Below are 22,080 nucleotides of genomic sequence, written 5' to 3'. Positions count from 1 at the left end.
CGTCCAAGACTGCACGCCGCGACGGTTGTGCCTCCCTGAGCCACGAAGAGGAGATCTGCTGATGCCGGATCCACAGAAGTCACTTTCCCGTCAGTAGTTTCCCTCGATCTTGCGAATTTCGGGTCTGCCGAAGCCACGTTCCCAGGTCCGCCGATCCCAGATGGTGAAACTGCCTGCTGCTGCTCTTCCTTCCGATTTCCTCGAGTGGTCCAAGACTACACGCCGCGACGGTTGTGCCTCCCTGAGCCACGAAAAGGAGGTCTGCTGATGCCGGATCCGCAGAAGTCACTTTCCCGTCAGTAGTTTCCCTCGATCTTGCGAATTTCGGGTCTGCCGAAGCCACGTTCCCAGGTCCGCCGATCCCAGATGGTGAAACTGCCTGCTGCTGCTCTTCCTTCCAATTTCCTCGAGTCGTCCAAGACTGCACGCCGCGACGGTTGTGCCTCCCTGAGCCTCGAAGAGGAGATCTGCTGATGCCGGATCCACAGAAGTCACTTTCCCGTCAGTAGTTTCTCTCGATCTTGCGAATTTCGGGTCTGCCGAAGCCACGTTCCCAGGTCCGCCGATCCCAGATGGTGAAACTGCCTGCTGCTGCTCTTCCGATTTCCTCGAGTCGTCCAGGACTGCACGCCGCGACGGTTGTGCATCCCTGAGCCACGAAAAGGAGGTCTGCTGATGCCGGATCCGCAGAAGTCACTTTCCCGTCAGTAGTTTCCCTCGATCTTGCGAATTTCGGGTCTGCCGAAGCCACGTTCCCAGATCCGCCGATCCCAGATGGTGAAACTGCCTGCTGCTGCTCTTCCTTCCGATTTCCTCGAGTCGTCCAAGACTGCACGCCGCGACGGTTGTGCTTCCCTGAGCCACGAAAAGGAGGTCTGCTGATGCCGGATCCGCGGAAGTCACTTTCCCGTCAGTAGTTTCCCTCGATCTTGCGAATTTCGCGTCTGCCGAAGCCACGTTCCCAGGTCCGCCGATCCCAGATGGTGAAACTGCCTGCTGCTGCTCTTCCTTCCGATTTCCTCGAGTCGTCCAAGACTGCACGCCGCGACGGTTGTGCCTCCCTGAGCCACGAAGAGGAGGTCTGCTGATGCCGGATCCGCAGAAGTCACTTTCCCGTCAGTAGTTTCCCTCGATCTCGCGAATTTCGGGTCTGCCGAAGCCACGTTCCCAGGTCCGCCGATCCCAGATGGTGAAACTGCCTGCTGCTGCTCTTCCTTCCGATTTCCTCGAGTCGTCCAAGACTACACGCCGCGACGGTTGTGCCTCCCTGAGCCACGAAAAGGAGGTCTGCTGATGCCGGATCCGCAGAAGTCACTTTCCCGTCAGTAGTTTCCCTCGATCTCGCGAATTTCGGGTCTGCCGAAGCCACGTTCCCAGGTCCGCCGATCCCAGATGGTGAAACTGCCTGCTGCTGCTCTTCCTTCCGATTTCCTCGAGTCGTCCAAGACTACACGCCGCGACGGTTGTGCCTCCCTGAGCCACGAAGAGGAGGTCTGCTGATGCCGGATCCGCAGAAGTCACTTTCCCGTCAGTAGTTTCCCTCGATCTCGCGAATTTCGGGTCTGCCGAAGCCACGTTCTCAGGTCCGCCGATCCCAGATGGTGAAACTGCCTGCTGCTGCTCTTCCTTCCAATTTCCTCGAGTCGTCCAAGACTGCACGCCGCGACGGTTGTGCCTCCCTGAGCCACGAAGAGGAGGTCTGCTGATGCCGGATCCGCAGAAGTCACTTTCCCGTCAGTAGTCTCCCTCGATCTTGCGAATTTCGGGTCTGCCGAAGCCACGTTCCGAGGTCCGCCGATCCCAGATGGTGAAACTGCCTGCTGCTGCTCTTCCTTCCGATTTCCTCGAGTCGTCCAAGACTGCACGCCGCGACGGTTGTGCCTCCCTAAGCCACGAAAAGGAGGTCTGCTGATGCCGGATCAGCAGAAGTCACTTTCCCGTCAGTAGTTTCCCTCGATCTTGCGAATTTCGGGTCTGCCGAAGCCACGTTCGCAGGTCCGCCGATCCCAGATGGTGAAACTGCCTACTGCTGCTCTTCCTTCCAATTTCCTCGAGTCGTCCAAGACTGCACGCCGCGACGGTTGTGCCTCCCTGAGCCACGAAAAGGAGGTCTGCTGATGCCGGATCCGCAGAAGTCACTTTCCCGTCAGTAGTTTCCCTCGATCTTGCGAATTTCGGGTCTGCCGAAGCCACGTTCCCAGGTCCGCCGATCCCAGATGGTGAAACTGCCTGCTGCTGCTCTTCCTTCCGATTTCCTCGAGTCGTCCAAGACTGCACGCCGCGACGGTTGTGCCTCCCTGAGCCACGAAGAGGAGGTCTGCTGATGCCGGATCCGCAGAAGTCACTTTCCCGTCAGTAGTTTCCCTCGATCTTGCGAATTTCGGGTCTGCCGAAGCCACGTTCCCTGGTCCGCCGATCCCAGATGGTGAAACTGCCTGCTGCTGCTCTTCCTTCCAATTTCCTCGAGTCGTCCAAGACTGCACGCCGCGACGGTTGTGCCTCCCTGAGCCACGAAGAGGAGGTCTGCTGATGCCGGATCCACAGAAGTCACTTTCCCGTCAGTAGTTTCCCTCGATCTTGCAAATTTCGGGTCTGCCGAAGCCACGTTCCCAGGTCCGCCGATCCCAGATGGTGAAACTGCCTGCTGCTGCTCTTCCTTCCGATTTCCTTGAGTCGTCCAAGACTGCACGCCCCGACGGTTGTGCCTCCCTGAGCCACGAAGAGGAGGTCTGCTGATGCCGGATCCGCAGAAGTCACTTTCCCGTCAGTAGTTTCCCTCGATCTTGCGAATTTCGTGTCTCCCGAAGCCACGTACACAGGCCCGCCGATCCCAGATGGTGAGAACTGCCTCCTTGACCGCACCACTCCCAACCACTTCGTTGCGGCTTAGGGTGGCGTTAGGGCAAGCCCATCGACTGCTACGTCAGGTTGTAGAAAATTAAGGAAAAAGGGATTATTGGTTTAGTTACATGGCTCCATTTACGGAACGCCACTCCATGCGAGAGCAAGTTAAACTTCCAAGTTTATATCAGGATCCTCTTACCTCACTCTCGAAATTTCCCCGCTTTTAATCCCGTCGTCTTCTCTAGGCCAGTCGACTAAGGAATCTAAAGACTGTCCAGCAGCAAGTGACACTCCTCGACTTCGTGGAGATACCACTGCCATGCTCGCAACAACCCACAGTAACTCCGAAGAGACTGGCGTAGAATATTCGGCCAGAAAGCAACCTGCGCCTCTCACGACGTTGACGTTGTTCCCCTCCTTTTCAGCTTTCGCTCAGGCCAGCAGGTAAAGGCGGAGTGAGGGCCTTTCGTGGGACCCGTCAAGAGTTCGTATCCACGCTGCCTTGACGTCTGGATAGGCGGTGATGGATTGGTGGTGGATTGACTCGTGGCAAACCTCAATTAACGTCTTCGTGGTGTTGAGATGTAACAGTCCTGTCTCGCGCCGTTCAAAATATCTGCTATTTGACAACAATCAACTTACATGCGCATTCATTATGCAGAACTACTGACATACAATATGCATACTTGAGGTATACAGATACATCTAGAACACAACGTAAACAAAACCAATTTCATGTTTCGGAGATATCTATATTGAGTAAGTAATGTCATTCTGCACGAAAAGATCTCCGATTTTCTTCTTAGGTACTCTGGCACAGCAAACAAGATAATTTAGCCTTTCTTTGTTAACTTTTGCAACAATCGTATAAGTCTGCTTGCGTCCCTAAATTGTTTGTTGCGTTCGGAATGTGCCGTCTTAAATTTCGCAAACGATATTCACTTGGCTGCTCTTCGACAAAATACAATCTGTCTTTTTGTATAAGTTGTCACGTGAAGTAATATATTTGGTCAGGTGTGATTATAGCGCATTCATAAACAAACGAGCTGTGTTTAGATCTCCTTTACGTCGTTCGAAATTTTCATGAATGCGGAGAGATCAATATTGTAGAGTAAGTAACTTTGCATTGTTATACTTCACTGTTGTACCTCACGTTATGACTCCATAGCGAATTGTAAAGTACAAAGCTGCACTCTACAGCTCCATCTTAATCTGACGCGAATATGATCTGTTTTACCTAATGACATTCCTGCCATGCGATGGAATTTATTATATAACTAAATATTATGCATGCTGCAAGACAATTCCACGCTAAATCACTTATTCCTACGAATTTTTGTTATTTAACTGTTTACTACTGTACCTGCACAGTCTACTTATATTCCTCAGTCTGAATTTTAATGGAAAGCCTTAGATAACACATATCTCGTTTTTGTGTTTAGTTGGAATTTATCTTCATAAGCCAAGCTGATACCGAAGAAAGATACTGATTGGCGTCAAACTCAAGACGTTCATTATTATTAGGCGTAAAAATATGTTAGTGTCATCAGCGTGTACAGTAAATTCGGGCATGTGTTATGTATCGTAATTTCGCGCGTATAACCCGCACCAGATTTTTAAAAATTCAAGAGTAAAGTGTTACATACACTGTAAAAAATTTCCGTAATTATACGGAGGATTTCCGTCATTATACGGAGAACTGCAGGGTAAAAATACGGAAACTATGTCATATTTCAAAAATACGGCAAAATCTGCCGTTAATATACGGAAAGTGCTCTCCGTTTTCAGCTTTACGGACATTTTCACTGTAATCATATGTACGGCTATACACTGTTTTGGACGAAACAGACAGAACTCCGTATTTTGTTATGCGAACATCCCTATTATTGTGAGAAAACTTAAGCTGTCTGAATGAGCGCTCGTACTCGTAAAGTTTCAGCCAACAATATTTTATTGAACACGCAAACTGTACGCATTATGAAGATGCGTACAAAATGTGAGAGCTAGCCTTCTACCAAAAGCTGCAATAACAGATCGTATAAATATATATACGCATCTTCTATTGCGGTCGCAGTTTGCCGCGCATATGGGCCTCGCTGATCATATGCGCAAATATATGCGTGTTCTCGCAATGTTCTCAAATTAAGCGCTTTGTAGTTAATAGTTGTAGTTTAAGTGAACGAAGAGCCGTGGACATACGTGCATACGTAAACAAGCCTGCAGCATTCAGGTGCTGGTGCACTGGGAATGACATTGGTGCTCTGTATACGCCAAAAATTGTGTGCACTCTAAATCAGTACCGAAACGCAGGGAGTGGTATAATGACCGTAACGGCATTTACATTTTGCAACAAATGGTCTCGAAGGGGGCTGGCGGCCTATAGATCCAAGTACAACGGTCGGATGAAATTTTCGAATGCGGCAAGCAATTAACCCAAGTGTCAAAGGGCATTGCTGAACTGCAATGTAGTTGGTTTAACTCATTCCCCTAATATTTACAAAATATCTCGTCTCTGACAATAACTGCCCATTCATTGAGACAAATCGTTTACGCATAATCTTCACTGTTCATGTGTTAATTCTTGCGATAAGATGTAATCGCAAACATTTGGCGCTTCATCTTGAACCCTTGAACCAAGACCGGTAAGCGCGCTCGTTCTTGTACTGTAGAATAAAGAACGCGAACATGCACCGACATGTGTGTAAACTACTGGAAGGTGACTGAAGATGAAGGACCTATTACCGTGCTAGTACTGTGTGTACTGTCAAAAAGAAGAAAAAAATAATACGGAAAGAAAGAATGCCCAGTACCGAGGTGTAACGATTCAAGCTTTATTTCTTTTTGACCTAGAATGCAACATCATTAGTCCCATGTGCTTTATATATGGGTAATGTTATGACACAACTCATTATTTACCCGTTCATTACATGCACCAACCAGCCCAAATTATCGCTATACTAGAGATTATGGACGCATCGCAGTGCATTGCTTTGCACTTCATTGCAGCACAGGGGTTAGCTATCCCCAGTAGCGAACGCTTTGGTTGACCTCCCTGCCTTTCTGCTTCTTGCATTCTCTCTCCCTTTGTATAAAACGCACTAACTTGTGGGAGAGAAAGTGTTCTCCTCTTTTAGAATTCAATTAATTGTCAAGCAATTATATTGCAGTTCCAGTAACTGTATCGACCGGGTCCCGGTCGAAGAAACCAACAGCAGGCGTTTCAAGACAACAGTGAACTGTTATGTTTATTGCGCTGGGCATTTTATACCAGAGCGAGGGAAAGGGGGTAGTGGAAATAGAGGGCAAGGAAAGGCACGTGTCGTTCCAGCGTGCCAAGATAGCTTGTGCTCGTTGAACTGATACGATACAGTAACTAGAGAACAAATGCGAAAACGAAACCGATTCTGTTATCCGCGCTCACAGAGTGCGGCACTAGGGGGCAGCGCGCGCTGCGCGTCCGTTAGGAGTGGCAGACGGAGCTGCACATGTGTAGTCAGCCGGAATTTTCCGTGTCGTGTTGTAAAAGTTGTTAATTTGCCGTAAATATCTCTTGATTTGTACTCAAGAGTGAAGCAAGACTCCAAGGAAGAGAGACTGACGCACCGGGAGCGAAGAACAGAAACGATGGATGGTTACGCTGCTTGGGTCTCGGCACGTTCGAATTGGCAAAGTTCCGAATTTGTCGCTGTGTTTTGTACGCTTGTGCGCTCGTCATTTGCCGTCATCGCGCAAAGATATTTGCGCTGGATGTCTTTCACTTCGCGTACAAAACTCTGCACGCTGCGGCATCGAAGAAGTTGTCCTGTGTTTGGGTGCACGTATGCGCTTGGACACGGATATATCCTCCTTGCCCTCAACGGGTGTTCAACAGTCTACGCGCACTCGTAACTTGCTCATGAGGTAAGCCCATTTTAATCTTATTTGGTTTGCATAACGTAGGTGTTAAAGTGATGTGCGGTAAGCCGGTGTCGCGAACAGAAATATTGTTTCAAAAGACCACTATGCAACTTCTTAGGGCAAAACTGACGCATGAATGGGGAAAGGGATCACCCTATCTTTTCAGATCGATTCCAGTCGTAGCGCGATCGGCTCGATCGCAATTTCCGTGAGGTACTTCTAACCTTTTGCCCACTCGCATTAAAAGCGTAGAATAAAACTGCGTTCAGTTGCGCACTTGTATTGACGCTTGTATTGGCTTGAGAGCATACTGTATCCGATACAAGAACTTCTGTTAAAATACGGAAATAAACGTTCGAGGCAATAGCAGTCGCTCACTACCTGTGATCGTTACTTTCTTGCTTGGGTGCACGTTTTAATTGTGACCAGAAAAAAAAGTTCTTTCCTCTGGCTGCTCTGCTGTGTTTCCTCGGTGCAACTTTTTGCAGTGCAGCAAGACGTGTTGCTTCGAATGATGTCTGGGCAGTCAAGGCATTCGTGTCAGTAAGCAAGCAGTAAACGGGGTATCAGTGCGAAAAAAATTGGACATACAAGAGAAGCGAATGGTATCATCATTGACTCTTTTATTTTACGAATAATTCAGTTGTATTACTAAAGCGGAGAGTGGATATGCATGAAAGTCAGATTGTATTGATACTCAGCAAAAACAAGGTAACTTATCATTACTAATCAATCCTTTTCTTTTACTGAAAGGCAAGTTGCTGTTGTGCTGGAGCTGAGAAGAGGTCTGCTGCCTGCAATGGGTCCATCTCTCTCAAGTTATCGCAGTATTGTAGCTCTCAAAGTGAGTGGATTTTTTTTTCTCTTAGCTATTTGCCACCTGAATCATGACTGCCACCTGCCACCTGAATCAAGCTGTGTAGGTGATCTTTGTTAGTGACATTGGAGTGCTGGTGGACAAGCACTCCTTTATGATTGCAATGCATATGACAGAGTGTAGCTGTGGCAGTATGCGAAGGTGTTAATCTATAAGCCAAATTAGGTTCTGTGAGGTAATATGTTAATATATTGATGACATTGGATTGTGGTCTAGCAGGCAAAAATGCTAAACAAGGAGAAGTAATTTTAATTTGCACTTGGTAAGATGTGCAAGCAATTCAGGCTGTTACACATGAAATGGGACATTTGTAGATGTATTCTACAATGCTGCAGTCCTGAATAGCTTCAGAGTTTAGTGATACCACTATAATTTCTCTGTAAAGCATGCAGCACAGTTTAGCATTGGGGGAGGCTGGCATCAACAGGCGTCTACTTACTTAGTTAGTTAAATGGGGTTTAATGGCGCAAAAGCGGCTAAGGCTATGCTGCGCCAAACATGAGGTGTTTTAAAATCCAGTTAATGAAGGAAAAGGCTTTGTTTATAATCTATATTTTATGTAAAAATCCAGTGTCGTCTAGAAATTTACAAACGTCACATAATGGGACTAGCGGATCATCACATAAAATTAGAGCAGTGTGTAAAGGTATGTGTAGTTTATATAATTTGTGCAAAAGTGTTCGTCTGTGTGTTTCAGTCTGCGTACATGTGAGTAATATGTGCATAACTGTTTGTGGCTGTTGACATTTCTCGCATGTTGGTGTGTCTTCTTTCGTAAGTACATAATTGTGTGTGAGGTGTGTGTGCCCAATGCGTAGTCGGCATAAAACTACATTGATGAACCGCTTCTGATGGTAGCATGACTTCCACTCGCCAACTATGGGTTTCGTGAGATGTAGTTTGTTGTCAGCACAGTGGTCCCATTCACGTTGCCATTTCGCCGTTAAGGCATTTCTAATCGCGCGGATGCTATCTTTGTATGGAAGTGTTGTGTTTGTTATCTCTTTGTTCGCTGCCATCGATGCATATCTATCGGCTGCTTCGTTACTCGGTATCCCAACATGACTTGGTACCCAGCAGAAGTGGATTGATCTCCCATATTTGTTAAGTGCGACCATGTTTAGTATGTCCCCTAACAGGGGTTCACACTCAGATTTTAGGTTTAGAGCCTTCAGTGTACTTAAGGAATCAGTGTAAATGACTGTTTTTGTGCTTGCCAGTGATAATCTTTTTCACTACAACCCATAAAGCGTAAACTTCAGCAGTGAAAACAGAGGCATGTTTTGGTAGACGAATACTTCTTTCCCAATTTTCTGTTACGGCCCCTACACCCACGTGTTGTTTTGTTTAGGACCCATCAGTGTAGAATTGCATGTAATTTTGATATTGGTCCTGAAGAGCACGGAATTCTTGTATAATGTGGTCGTGAGGAGTGTCTCTTTTCCTTAAATGTGTTAATGTCCAGTCGCACAACTGCGTGAAATCGTACCACGGGGCCAACCGTTCTGGTTTCTTGGCAACCTGGAGGACTTCGTGGGGAATTTCATAATCCCGACACTATTGCTCATACTGCAGTACAAGTGGCCTAAACATGTTTGGTTTATTTCGGTAGTGTAAGCGTGAGTTGCACTGTGTGACGTTGTTGTAGCATATGTGTTGCGGTGATGACTTGAATTCTGAGTACGTAAGGAAATGTGAGGAATGCTCTGCGCTGCTGTAATGAGGGTTCGTTACATTCAACATATAAACTTTGAATAGGTGACGTCTACTCACTGTGAAGTTCAAATGAGGTGTTACTGTTAGGGTGACTATATATAATTTATGGTTTAATTCTAATCTTGTATGAGGCAGACATAGTTTACCCACTTCGTTAAACAATAGAGATGTAATATCTATGTATACAAGTATTACCCATTCATTTATGCCATTTGGACAATGGCAGAAATGCATGGGCAATACTTGTGTACATAGACATTACATCACTATTGTTTAACCAAGTGGTGCCCCTGCATGCTAAATTTTACAAGGCTATTATTAAGTAATGTCAACTTTTGTTGTAACATTAAGGCACCTTTTATATTATTACAGATTACCACCATTGTGTACCATCATAGTGTGATATTTACACTAAATGTATTTGACTTTGCTATAAAACCCTGCACAGTGGTGCATCATGAAATTTTTTTCTATAGTTTCTGGCCTCAGAATGCACTTCACGTTATATTCTTGTTTGCAACAAAAATTTAATGCAGGTTTCTCTCCTTATATTTTGTGGCACTTCAAGCTGCGGCGAGCTAAACCACTGGGCAGCAATACTGGAATCGCTACTGCGTGTGGAGCTGTCTTCAAAAACACACAAGGAATACATAATTGCTTTTTTAGCGCAAAACAATGGACACAAGAAAGACGACAGAACAAGGCGCTACTCTCAACTGACATCACTTTATTGCGTCCCTCCTTTGTAGACAGCAGAATCTAGAAGAACATGCGCTGTGAACACCATGTGCAGGAACCACCAACATCTGATCACAAGAGCACACTCATAGGACAGAATCCAAAAAAACCATATTGAGCACTGTACAAGGTTAAGGAAAGCACACTAATGCACTGTGACCCCAATGACTGTATGAAGAAAGCTTCCGATAACTCTCTGGCGGTGGTATCACGGCTCTTTTTCAAAATCGTAGTATCACGAAACATTGCAAACATAAGCGATCCATACCAACAGGCACAGGTTCCCATTTGGCTCAACATTGTAAAATATGGAAGTGCAAAGCCATGTTTCGTGATACTATGATTTTGAAAAAGTGCTGTGATACCACCACCCGAGAGTTATCGGAAGCTTTCTTCATACAGTCATTGGGGTCACAGTGCATTAGTGTGCCTTCTTTAACCTTGTGCGGTGCTCAATATGGTTTTTTGGATCCCGTCGCATGAGTGCGCTCTTGTGATCGGTTGTTGGTGGTCCCTGCACATGGTGCTCACTGCACATGTTCTTCTAGATTCTACTATCTATAAAGGAGTGATGCAATAAAGTGATGTCAGTTTAGAGTAGCGCCTTGTGCTGGTCGTCTTTCTTGTGTCCATTGTTTTGCGCTAAACAAAGTATTTATGGATTCGCACCAACTAGCCCGCCAATGCATTGTGTTGAACGCAAAGAAATGCTGCTTTGCCTTCTTTGACTGTGTTGCGGGCACTTCTGAAGTACTGTCTGTCCAATAACCTTGGTGGCATGGAAGTGCCGTCCACTTCTATGCGTTGCTTTCTGTTTCATTGTGGCATCACATCACATTATATTCATAATGTGTATGTACTTTTTCTAAGAGACCCATATTCCTATCCTTGTGTTATATTTGCTGTCGCATTATTTATGTGCGAATGACCAGTGCTCCAAGTTCCATTTTATCGCAAAGTAAACTACTGGTACCTAAACAGTTCTGTATATCAGAAAACCAAAGCCGAACTGCCGAACACTATCAAGCAGCAGCCTTAGTACAGTGTCAAGTAGTCAGATTTTTTTTGGTTATGCAGAGGCGCACAGTGTACCTCTTTATTACTTGCTGAACAATTAAGCTGTGTGAAAACTGAGTATTTATGTAGCTTCAACCACATGCTATTGGCCATTGTTCCTGCCCTCAGCAAATGTGGAAGATTATCATGGCATTTCTTTTTCGAACTCTTTTTCCTTATTACAGTGGGATTACTGCATGTGTAAGTAGGAAACGGATCACATAGGCAATCAAAAGCCAACAATGTGTAAACTTGGAACATTGATTGTACAGTTTGATGACCCAGAATAAGTGGAAATACACCATAAATGATTGACGATTAACTTTTACTTGACACAGGGCTAGAGCATACAGTAAGCATACTGTATGCTCATATGGTGTCACATCAATTTAAATTTTAGTGTAGCTTTACAGTGTACGCTTCTACTGTTTCATTCTGTCAGAGGGATGGTAATGTTTCGCGTGTCTAGCAACTAGACTGTCTATATACAGTAGTAAAAATGTGTGAACTGTATTTTTTAATGGTTTGATAGAATGTGTAGAACAATAAAGCCATACAATAAACGCACAGTGATGTGACTTTCTCTGCACATGTTGCAGGTTCAAAAAAGTATGGTGGAAGCTGTTGCCAAGGTTCCGACCAGAAAAGACAGCCAGTATAAAAGGGTCCACACCACTGATCTCTACTACAGGGCATGGACAGCACATCGACCACCCTCGACTGAAGCCAACCTTGTCCCGGAAGTTGGTGCTTCACAACTTTGCGGCAGCACTTCGTTTGCACGGGTGTGTGGCATTTCTTCCCCTAACATGCCTGCCTGATGTGCCATAAACTACCCAAGCAGTGTTTCGAGGTGTCCAGAATTTTTCCATTGCAGTGTCTACAGTGTAGCTAACATAAGTGGCGTGCAATGGAAACACTGGTAAATGAGAAAAAACTTGATGTAAGAGAACACTATCGTATACGGGTTCAGATTGTCATAAAAGCGCTTACCAGACATGTAGAGACCTCCTAAAATGTGAAAAACCACAAAGAAAAGTTTTTCGGCAGCAATATTATCTGATCGCACGCACTAGTTAGTCCACCATATGCCCTGCTTCCAGGACAAGCGCCTGCATGACACCGCATTTCCACTGGCTTCACCTGCATCCGGTGCGGTGTGCTGCATCCAGCAAAACATTAGAAATCACTGGTGCACAGTGTTTTCTGTCCCCTTTCTCGACGCCTACTGAACACATGGTAAACTGTTTCCAAAGCAAAAAAACAGAGGGAAAGGGCTCTGAACACATTGCATTCTAAAGTGGCTGGTACTGGGTAACGCAAGTACTGTGGCATAGTAGATTTGCACCAGGCAACCTGTGCGCCCAAAAAGGCTGCTGTTTACTTGCAAATGGCCAACGTATTGTGAGCATGTTGAAGTTCTTTTTTTATTCTCATCGCTTATTTAGCTAGTGGAGACAGCTTTCACAACTAGAGAAGAAGCCTTGGAAGCATGAAACACTTCACAAAACCAGCTTCAATATATCGTGTCTGCATCACAATTGCATGGCTGCATGAGTGAACCCTCTGGTTAACATGTAAGAGTGTTCATGATGTTTGCCATGCATTATCCACTTTATTTACAGGTCAACCCTATCTTGAGATTTAAGCTGATGTTGCGTTTAGAGAAATTATGGTCGAAAGCCAGCTTTTGAGAATACAGATTGAGCTCGACAGATTAGGCGCCAGAACAAGTCGTTGAGGATTTCAGATCAAGAATCTTCAAAGGCCAGTTCATTTAGTGGTGTTAATATTCTGCTCAAAGTTGTTGACTGTTACGTTCGTATGGTGCCCAAGCATTGCGGTAACAACTTCACTTGGAGTACATAGCAAGGGTGTATTCGACGTAAGCTGCTGGCTTTTTTCTGTGTTTTCAAAAACTGGTTTCTTGTTCAGTTCAAATTTTCAAATTTTGCATTGTTTATTAGGTGTTGTGTTCTGTTTCCTTTTCCTGCAGCTTCTTAGTTAAACATCTGAATAGTGAACACAACTTGACCTTTTGCTTGATTATCTAGATTACCGCCCTCGATGCAAAACAATTTCACTTCAAAACTGCTTGTACCGTACTGAAAGAATAACTTGAAGCAGCCATAGCCACCAATAACACGCAAGAGATGATTATGAAAATTGTAATATTGTTTTTTGATCTACAGGGTGTCTTAACTATCGTGCACCAAGATTTAGAAATATGTAAATGCGATGTAACTAGACAAAATGAAGGTAATGTTGTTTGCCGTCGCTTGGAGATACTCTGATTATATTTTGCATTCTGCCTAATTACATAATTCTTAATTAGTTAATAAATATCTCAAATAATTAAAGGAAATGTCTCAATGAAAAGTTGTAGAGCAATATGAAAGCCTCCTTATACACTTTTTTGTTACTGTTACTCATTGTGTGCTACATAAAAGTGTTTTTCCAAGGAATAAGCCTGCGAATACACATAAAGTGTCTTGAGTGGCCAGTCATGTGTCAGTTTTGTGGTGCAAAGCCACGAATACACCTTAAATGGGTTCTTTTAAGAAAAAGACTTGGCTCAGAAAATTATCCTTCTTTATGCAGCCTGTGGAGACAAGGTTTCTTAGACATGGCCATGGCCCTCAAGGAAGATGCCGAGGCCACAGGCAGTTCCTCCAGTGACCGTGAAAAGGTCCCCTGGGGCACAACTCTAATTTGGCACCCCTACCTTTCTCCTGCAGCTTTTCTGTCTACTTAGCTAACCAGGTGGGTCAATGATGGCAAAGGGAAAAAAGAATCAACAGCTTCAAACGTAGAACTTGCTCAAGCTCAGCGCATTTTTGGTGTGAAGTTTTTCCCTTATCATTTATCAAAAAACGGGTAATAAGTATATGATATGGTCTTCATACGGACACCTCTTTCCCACAGAGAATTAGCAGTAAAAAAGGAGCTTATGAAGGCTTGAATATTAGCTAGGATGATGTGGCATAGATAGGATAATGATTATGAATGTTTCTGGTAAAGGTAGTGGTAGTAGAGTGAATAACCAGTTTATATATAGATTAAAAGACATTTCGTTCCAATGCCAGAATTTTAAATCATCCCAAATAATTGTTGCGTTTGATAGTCTATGCGCATTGAGTGACAGTGCTTCTTGATGCTTGCTTCTTGCTGACATCATTCTTATGCTGCATAATTGACCTGTTTAAATTCCCTGTTTCTCCCGTTCAAGCAACTTTACATTCATCATAACATACCTTGTAGATGAGTTCCAGAAACTTGCTGATGAGATTAGGAGGCGGCGTGCACCCCAGGCTTAGATATGCATTCAAGAGCCTAATATCTTGCAAATGTTAGAAATACTCCTGCTAAGCAAGTTCTTGGTGTCATACAAGGTTATTTGCGAGTATGAATTTGCCTAAATTCAGAAAACAGTCCATCTAAAACATGTCAAGCAATATCGCTGACAGTACACACACATTCCAACGGAACTAAATACAAATAAATATAGCACCAAATGCAGAATCATTGGCATGATGCCATTCTTTCAGTGGAATAAAATCTGTCCTGCTTTGTAAATCTGGAATCCTTTATAATACAGACTACTAAATGCCTCATGAGGGTTGTGACGTAAAATATGCGTGTATTTATTCCTTGTTTCTTTACTTTAAGACCCGATAATGCTTAAACAGCAGTGAAAGAACTGAGATCACGGTACTTAATACTTTATATTGCTCCAGAAATCCGTTTTTCTGCCGATCGCAGCATTTGACACTACCAATTTTTGACAGAAAATGTGAGACAGAAGGCACATAACACTTAAGGTGGTGCTATTCACTTTGATTGTTTGGGAACAAAACTCATACTGTACATGTTATGGCCCTACGTGTCATTGCCTTTGAACAACAAAAAGGTAGGGGGTTTGCGTTTTGCAAAACTGCATGGAGGTTTTTACTGTGTGCAATTAAAATTAGAAACCTTCACAGCTGATACTAAATGCATTCTCCACAGCTTTAGGTTATACAGGTGCACTACTTTACACAGAACACACTCTTTTACCTCATCACTGCCCACACTCTTAGGCAAAGTTACACCCTTTGGAGTGCCCCTTCTGCCACACAACGATAATAGTCATCTGCCTTGTTGCGTTGCCTTTCTTTAACGCTGCGAGCCCTGTACTTTCCAGTAACGAACGGCATGCGCGTTATCAGCATGATAGCATTCCCGAAAGGAAAGTAGCGGGCGTGGCGTTTTAAAGAAAGGAAACACATCAAGGCAGATAATGATTATTGTTGTGTGGCAGAAGGGGCACTCCAAAGGGTGTAACTGCCTAAGAGTGCAGGTGGTGATTCAGATTCTTCAAAGGTGTTTCATTGTATGGGATGGCACATCGCTCTTCACTTATTTGCTGAATATTGCATTCCAATTGTGTCATATCTAATAGATGAATCCATTAGAGAGCTTTAACTTGCCCTAAATTTATTACAGCTCTGTACTGGTAAACTGGCAGCAGCTTGCAGTGCTTGTGGAAAAACAATTGTAACCGCCATATTATATGCAACTGCTAGTGCACAGGCATCGGCAGCAGCAATGGTTAGGGTACACCTGTTTCTTCTGTTCTGGGGTATGCATCCTCCACGAGAAAGTAGTTTTTTTCGTCTTCCTCTTCTACCACATTGGAATGTAAAATGGGGTGTAATTTGTAGGGTATACTCTTGAATAAACTTCATGAGCATTTATTCTTGTCTGTGCCACAGATCATTGTTGCTACCACTATAAAAGCAGTTTACAGCACCCGTAGGGAACAATCTGTGAATCTTTAAAGAACAGTAAGGATACTGAATAATCGAATAATTTTTTGTAATTTTCAACAAATTTAGCACTCTTTGCTTTCCACTGTGGTGTTTTTCAAACTGTAATGTTGGCACAAGGTTTGTCTGCAGGATGTCATTTTGTGTGAATGAGTGCACTTGTGCGCATAACACCTCATCGTCAACATTCTGCTGCACAGAATGTCATTAGCTTTTGTATGCATTGGTCACTATCGGCTGCTCCTTTGTTAGTTGGAATGTAGCATTTATGTAAAGCACATTTGATGTTCTAACAAAAAGCATTGTGCCCTGTTATCTTCTAATTCTCCTACTTGATGCCTAGTGCTATAATAGCATGGTTGACACCATGAGAGTGAGTGTGGTGTATAATTGTGTCTGGTGGGGTGGGGGGTGTACATTAACTTACGCAACTTTTCCAGACGACTTGAATCAATATTGTGGAATGCTGGTTTTTTTTTTCAATCACTGTTACCAAGTTTCACTTTGGTTGTGGCAACAAGTTTAATGTAGTTCGCTAGCACTCCTGCCAACACATATAATGTGCAGGCATCTGTGTTGAAAAAAAGACCAGCTAATGGTTTGCGAGGAGCTAAGGTCCATTTAGACCATTAAATTTTGAGCTTACACCGGTGGAAATAACTGGTGAATGAAAGCAGACCCAGGAGAACTGACCATAATATTTTCTTTCAATATAATAATGATGAAGCTTTGAACTGCATATCAACTGACTTGTTTAAAAAATGACCCATTTCCTTGTTCAAGTAAGACAAAGGTTCCACAGGAAGACAGAAACTTGAAGCCGTCAACAGCAGCATGAATATAAACAGCGCTCGACGTTTTGCAATCTTGCGCCTGGTTATCATATTGTCCATCCCATTTTTTTCCACAGGCTGTTCTTTACTGTTTTATGGTCATACCCAGTTTAATTTTAATGTCCCCATTTTTTAATATTTCGTTAATATATCTTTTCTTCATCGGCTTTTAACAAAATATATATTCGTAATGTGCCTTCATTTACCATTTACAGTGATCTTAACCAGATGCATCTTGATACAAAATTTATTTTCCTTAATTCTTCGTTTTCCTTTTCCAAAAGTGCAAACTGTTTATCTTGATACCTATTTTGTCTTCTCGGAAGATTAGGTCTACTGGATTAATGACTGCTTACATGTGTACATCATTTTCTGTTTTGGTCACCCCTACTCTTTGCAAGAACTGACAGTAGTGCTCATACCCGCTCCATCACAATCACCACTGCTAAGCACACCCTTCCTTCCTTTATTTTAACACTTTGGCTTCTCTTGACCTATTATATGCACCAGTTTCTTCTCCCCCAATGAGACTACGGGCCACTGAGCTATGCACAATCCAAAACAACACAGCCAAGGAAAACATTTGCTACCCTAATAATAAGCACCTATGTTGAAATGTTGGCTATAGCAACATCCCTTGTTCCAACAATGTTGGTCTACTTACATGTTTTTCTAACACAGAAGTTACTGCTTTGTCGTGTTCTGTGATTATACTTTTTTGCCGCTTTCTTTAGGATGGATATTCACGAATACTATTTGTTTCTCCTAACAGCAGCAAGTTTATCCTTGCAAGCATTTTGGGTCAAGAACAACTTTCACCAGGAAGAAGTGCAAGACGAGTGATTGAAGAAAATAAAGTTGCTTCTGTGATCTAAGAACTTGAGGACTGAAATGTTGCACCTTTGTGTATATATGCTATGCAGTGCATTCATATCACAAAGTGCAAAGTGTTTTATCTCTGCAGCCATGTCAGTGTGTTGGCAAGACAATTTTCTCAATGGTGACCTGCTGCTTTGTCTATGAGCTGCCTTCATGACATTTGCATTAAAGGCGGTGTACTATCGTGGACAAAAGTACCCTGGAAGTGCGAGCGTTGACCAAATTGCATTTCTGTTCAAGACCGCTGAAAACAGTGGGTCACGTATGCACATTCCGAACGCAGATGGTAGCACGGCTGATCCCAGCAAATAGTGCACCATAAAATTCGGTCGACTCTCGCACGTCCTGGGCAATTTTGTCCCCGATGGCACATTCTTCGAACAATGGATATGCTCGGGAATACGGGAAGTACCTGTACTTTAACGGATATAGTACAGATTTAGCATACGGAGTCTTTCGTTTTCTGAATACGGCAAGCACCTGTATTTTAACGGTTATAGTACGAATTCAGCATACAGTGTGTTCTGTTTTCTGAATACGAGAAGCACCGTACTTTAACGGTTATAGTACAGATTCAGAATACAGAGTCTTCCGTTTTCTAGATACAGAAGCACTCGTATCTTGTATTACGGTCTCTCTTTTACAGTTGTCCGTTCTACGGAAATGACCGTTCTTAATTTAAGGAAGGGTGTTCGGTCACAAATTACCAGCAAATTTTCTGTAAAGTAAGGAAAATTTTTTTTTACAGTGTAGTTACTAGTTACATACGAATTCCGCCTCGAAGCACGGCTTCACGGTACCATGCGCCGCACTTCCGTGACGCCGCACCTCAAGGCGAGGTTTTCCGCCATCCAAAGCTTCGTTATCCCCTACGGCACCCTACCTTATTTCCACCCTTATGTCTAGAAGCTCCTTCCTGATTCACGGTTGCCTATTCTCCTCCACTTTAAGGGTCGCCATTTTGCCTTTAGTAAGCGAATAGCGATCGCGGCATCGACAAATCGTACGTCACCCCTTCCAGTCCCTCTGTCCGCGCGAAACGCCTCGCAAATCAGCGTTGGGATTTTCCGGCTTGGTCGCGTTTGCTCCATCGCCGTTGCCCATGCCAGCGCTACTCCGCCTCATCCACTGTCGTGTGAGTGCTAGCTGCGAAGTGATCTGATTCACGCCACATAGCAGGTGTATGATTCGTCCGCGATAGCGTCCAGCGTGTGAATCCAGCTTTATCGGCGTCGCCGAGGAATGGAGGAAACAAGGCACTCGAAGTAGATACGATATGGACGAGCCGTGGGGAGTCTGATTTTGCAAAGATTTTAGCCTTGTTATATGCAGTTATTTCCGCAGATCATACGAGTGGATTTTTTAGAGTGCAGCTCTTAGGCGCCCGTTCCTGGGGCGAACGTCGGCGTTGTCGCTCGTAACCGAGCGAACGAGTACAGCGAAGGATGAAGGTGAAGGCGAGTGCAGCGCCAGATGAAAGACGGCGATAGCGAAGAGAGCGTGAGGAGGAGAGCGGAGAACGAGGGTGCAACGGAACCATGAAGCGGTAGTAGAGGTGGAGGGTATGGAGAAAGCGTCAGAAGAAAAGTGCACTGCTTCGCAAGATGGGCTTTGCGGCAGCGACCGCTAAGAGATGGCGCCATAGCAGCCCGCCGTGGTCTGTTCGCCAATGGCATGCGGAAAGCGCGTCCACCGATACCACATATGGAAACAAAGCGCTAAGCGCAGGCTTTAGGGCGGTGGCTGCTTTGAATGGCGCCCACGTGTCACCCACGCGCTGCCTCTCACGATCGGCTAATTACCGTGGCAGCCACGCCAAACTTCGCTCCGTTTGTAATGTGCCGCACAGACAGATTGTCCGCGCCAGCCAATGTATTGCGAAGCGAATGCACGTGTACAGCCCGGACTCAAATTTCGCAGTAAGGATTATCGTAATCGTCGGCACATCTTTTCGGGAGGCGGAAATTACCGGCGATACCAATACAATCTAATCCCCGTTGTTGTTGAGCGCAGTTAGTGATATATACGTAGCGTAGCCATAGACGTGCCCTATATTTGAAGGCATTCACTGCCAGGCTCTTCTAGTAACAATCATCACATGAAAGATAATCAAAGTGCTAAGTATTTTCTGACTTGTGTTGTTCTTTAAAAGCACATGGCTTCTGCTTTTTTTACTGGCGGTCCATAACATGCTCGTAGTCATTGAACGGAAATATTATTTTATGCTACAAACATGTTAAATACATAACGGGCAAGACTCACGACACCTTTTGTGTTGTGAAGTTTCTGGGTATAAAGTGAATGGTTGTGTATGAGCTTCAAAAAGATCACTATGCTATGCCAGATATTTATGGTATTTCTTATTTGCCAACTGCCCATTTAAGGTCTATTGTATACCACGTAAAGCTACATTATTACTGTGCGTCTGCCAGCATGAAATTGCGCCCTGTGTGCTTACGCGTGTGCACCGGAATGATTGTCATTTACGTTTATTAAAGATGACACTTATGATGTGTTACGCGCTTTTACTTACATTGGCGACATGAATAAAGGATGTTCAACGAAGTTACTGGCACTTGACATGAATATTTACAACCGATAACAGTGCATTTACAAGTAAATGCACTGTTATACTGTTATACTGTATATACATTAGCGCTCTTTCAAGAGAGAATAATGCTCAAAAGACAGAGAATAATGCGCACGACGCGCCAGGCGATCTTTTTCAACCTGACTTGGTCTTTCAAAATGAACTGTGCAGTGGCTGTGTGATGTCGGGGTAGAGGGGCGGACTTCGGGATGAAAACACTTGGGAGGTTTATTTTACATTATATACAGAGAGGTGAGAGACAAGTAACAGTTGTGCAGTCATTACGGGCCGGCAGCAACTCGGACGCTGCGGCCCGCGGCAAGAAGTTCAAGAGAGGTCAATCAGGGAATGCTCTGGTCTCTCTGGAATGCTTCTTTTAAACCCTTCGAGGACTGGAAGTCGCGTCATGTTCGGCCAATGGGAGAGCCCGCTCAGATGACGCCACCTTCGGCCAATGGTAGGCACCCGTGCGGTGATGTCACACCCGGCGGCTCCCCGCGGTCTTGCCTTGCTGTGGTGCAATGCTCTCTTCAAAGGCGGAGAAGGGGGATGATTGGGCTCCATTGTCCGAGGGCTCACCTGCTCCCGGTGGTACGGCCCCGCTGTGGTGGCAAATGCCTTCTTCAAAGGGGAAGAAGGGGGACGCTTTGGCCTTCCCGGTACATCACAGCCGTCCGGTTGTCACGGCGCATTACCGCCGTCAGGCCGTCCCGGCACAATACCGCCGTCTTGGTTTGGCACCCACTTTACTTTCAACAGTGCCGGGCTATCCCTTCGCTTTTCTGGAAGAGTCAAGCAGTGAATAGCTACCGCGGGGCACACGAAGTGGGGGCCGCCAACTTGTTTGCACTTGTCGTGCCTCAGGAATGTGTCATCCATGCTTCTGCATTCCTTACGTAGCAGTGGCGCGATTCGAAGTGGTCTGGGGAACTCGAAGTAGGCGCAGGAAACAGCCCCATATCTAACAGTGACAAAACTGCTCAGGGCCTACAAGTAGTGTGGGAACAGTGCATATGGTGGAGCGAAAAGTGTTGCACTTTGCTGCATCCCGAATAGAAAGCGAGGAGACGAAGACCAAGATCCTCCTATGCATAGTGCAGATTGCGGTAACAGCGTCGGTGATTCCAGAAAACAAATGCATCAAGATGACAGTAGCAACACCAGCAGCAAATCAATTGGCCAGCTTCTGCAGCCCAGGGAACTGGCCATTAGATTCAACTGATTATCAAAATGTCTTCGATCCACAGCTACTAAAGGCGAGGCTGTCATGTTGTGTCACATTAAATAATGCGACCATCTCCAGTATGACAGCTCATTGGTGCAGGTACGTGCAAACACCGGCGGTAATTTTGCAGATGCGATATAGGAAACGGAGTCTCTTCACTCAATGCCAATATTTCTACACGTTGGTTCTTTTTCTCTATCAGGCATACGTGCCTGAGGCACATGTTTATCGCTGTTGTCGGTGCTGCTGCCGGCGCAGCCGCCTTCGACCATTTCGCAGGTAGTGCTGAGGCTGCTGCCTAATAGTGCCGAATAGGCTAATTACACTGTCCCGGGCAGCACAGCCAGGGCACACTATGAGCGCTGCCATCACTCGAGGGATCTCCCTGTGGGAAAGAGTCAGCCTTGTCGTTGTCACTGCTACTTATGCTGATGTCATCATCGACGTCATCAAATGAACTGTCACCTTCATCAAGAGAGATTGTGCAACACTGCAGACCCTGCAAAGAGCTTGGCTGCAGGTCCGAGTCATAGCGGGCGGCACGGTACCACTGAAGGCAGCGGAAGCGGCTCTTCAGAAGGCCAATGCACCACTGCACTTCGGACCGCATGGCAGCG

The 22,080-nt window shown here is 45.0% G+C and overlaps 1 long non-coding RNA gene across 3 annotated transcripts; it reads left to right on the top strand.

The window, feature by feature from the left end:
• Positions 1–6,355: 6,355 nt before the first annotated feature.
• Positions 6,356–17,647, top strand: LOC140217424 (uncharacterized). Of its 3 annotated transcripts, XR_011894001.1 has the most exons (5): positions 6,356–6,744; positions 7,495–7,585; positions 11,728–11,913; positions 13,730–13,891; positions 17,542–17,647. It is a non-coding gene; the product is annotated as an uncharacterized lncRNA (long non-coding RNA). The 3 variants fall into 3 exon arrangements; XR_011894002.1 differs by lacking the exon at positions 6,356–6,744 and having other exon boundaries at positions 6,755–7,585; positions 17,545–17,647; XR_011894000.1 differs by lacking the exon at positions 6,356–6,744 and having other exon boundaries at positions 6,755–7,585.
• The last annotated feature ends 4,433 nt before the right edge of the window (positions 17,648–22,080 follow it).

This window comes from Dermacentor andersoni, chromosome 4 (genome assembly GCF_023375885.2).
Source record: "Dermacentor andersoni chromosome 4, qqDerAnde1_hic_scaffold, whole genome shotgun sequence".
In the NCBI taxonomy this organism is placed as follows: Eukaryota; Metazoa; Arthropoda; class Arachnida; order Ixodida; family Ixodidae; genus Dermacentor; species Dermacentor andersoni.
This window is presented reverse-complemented; position numbering and strand designations above follow the sequence as displayed.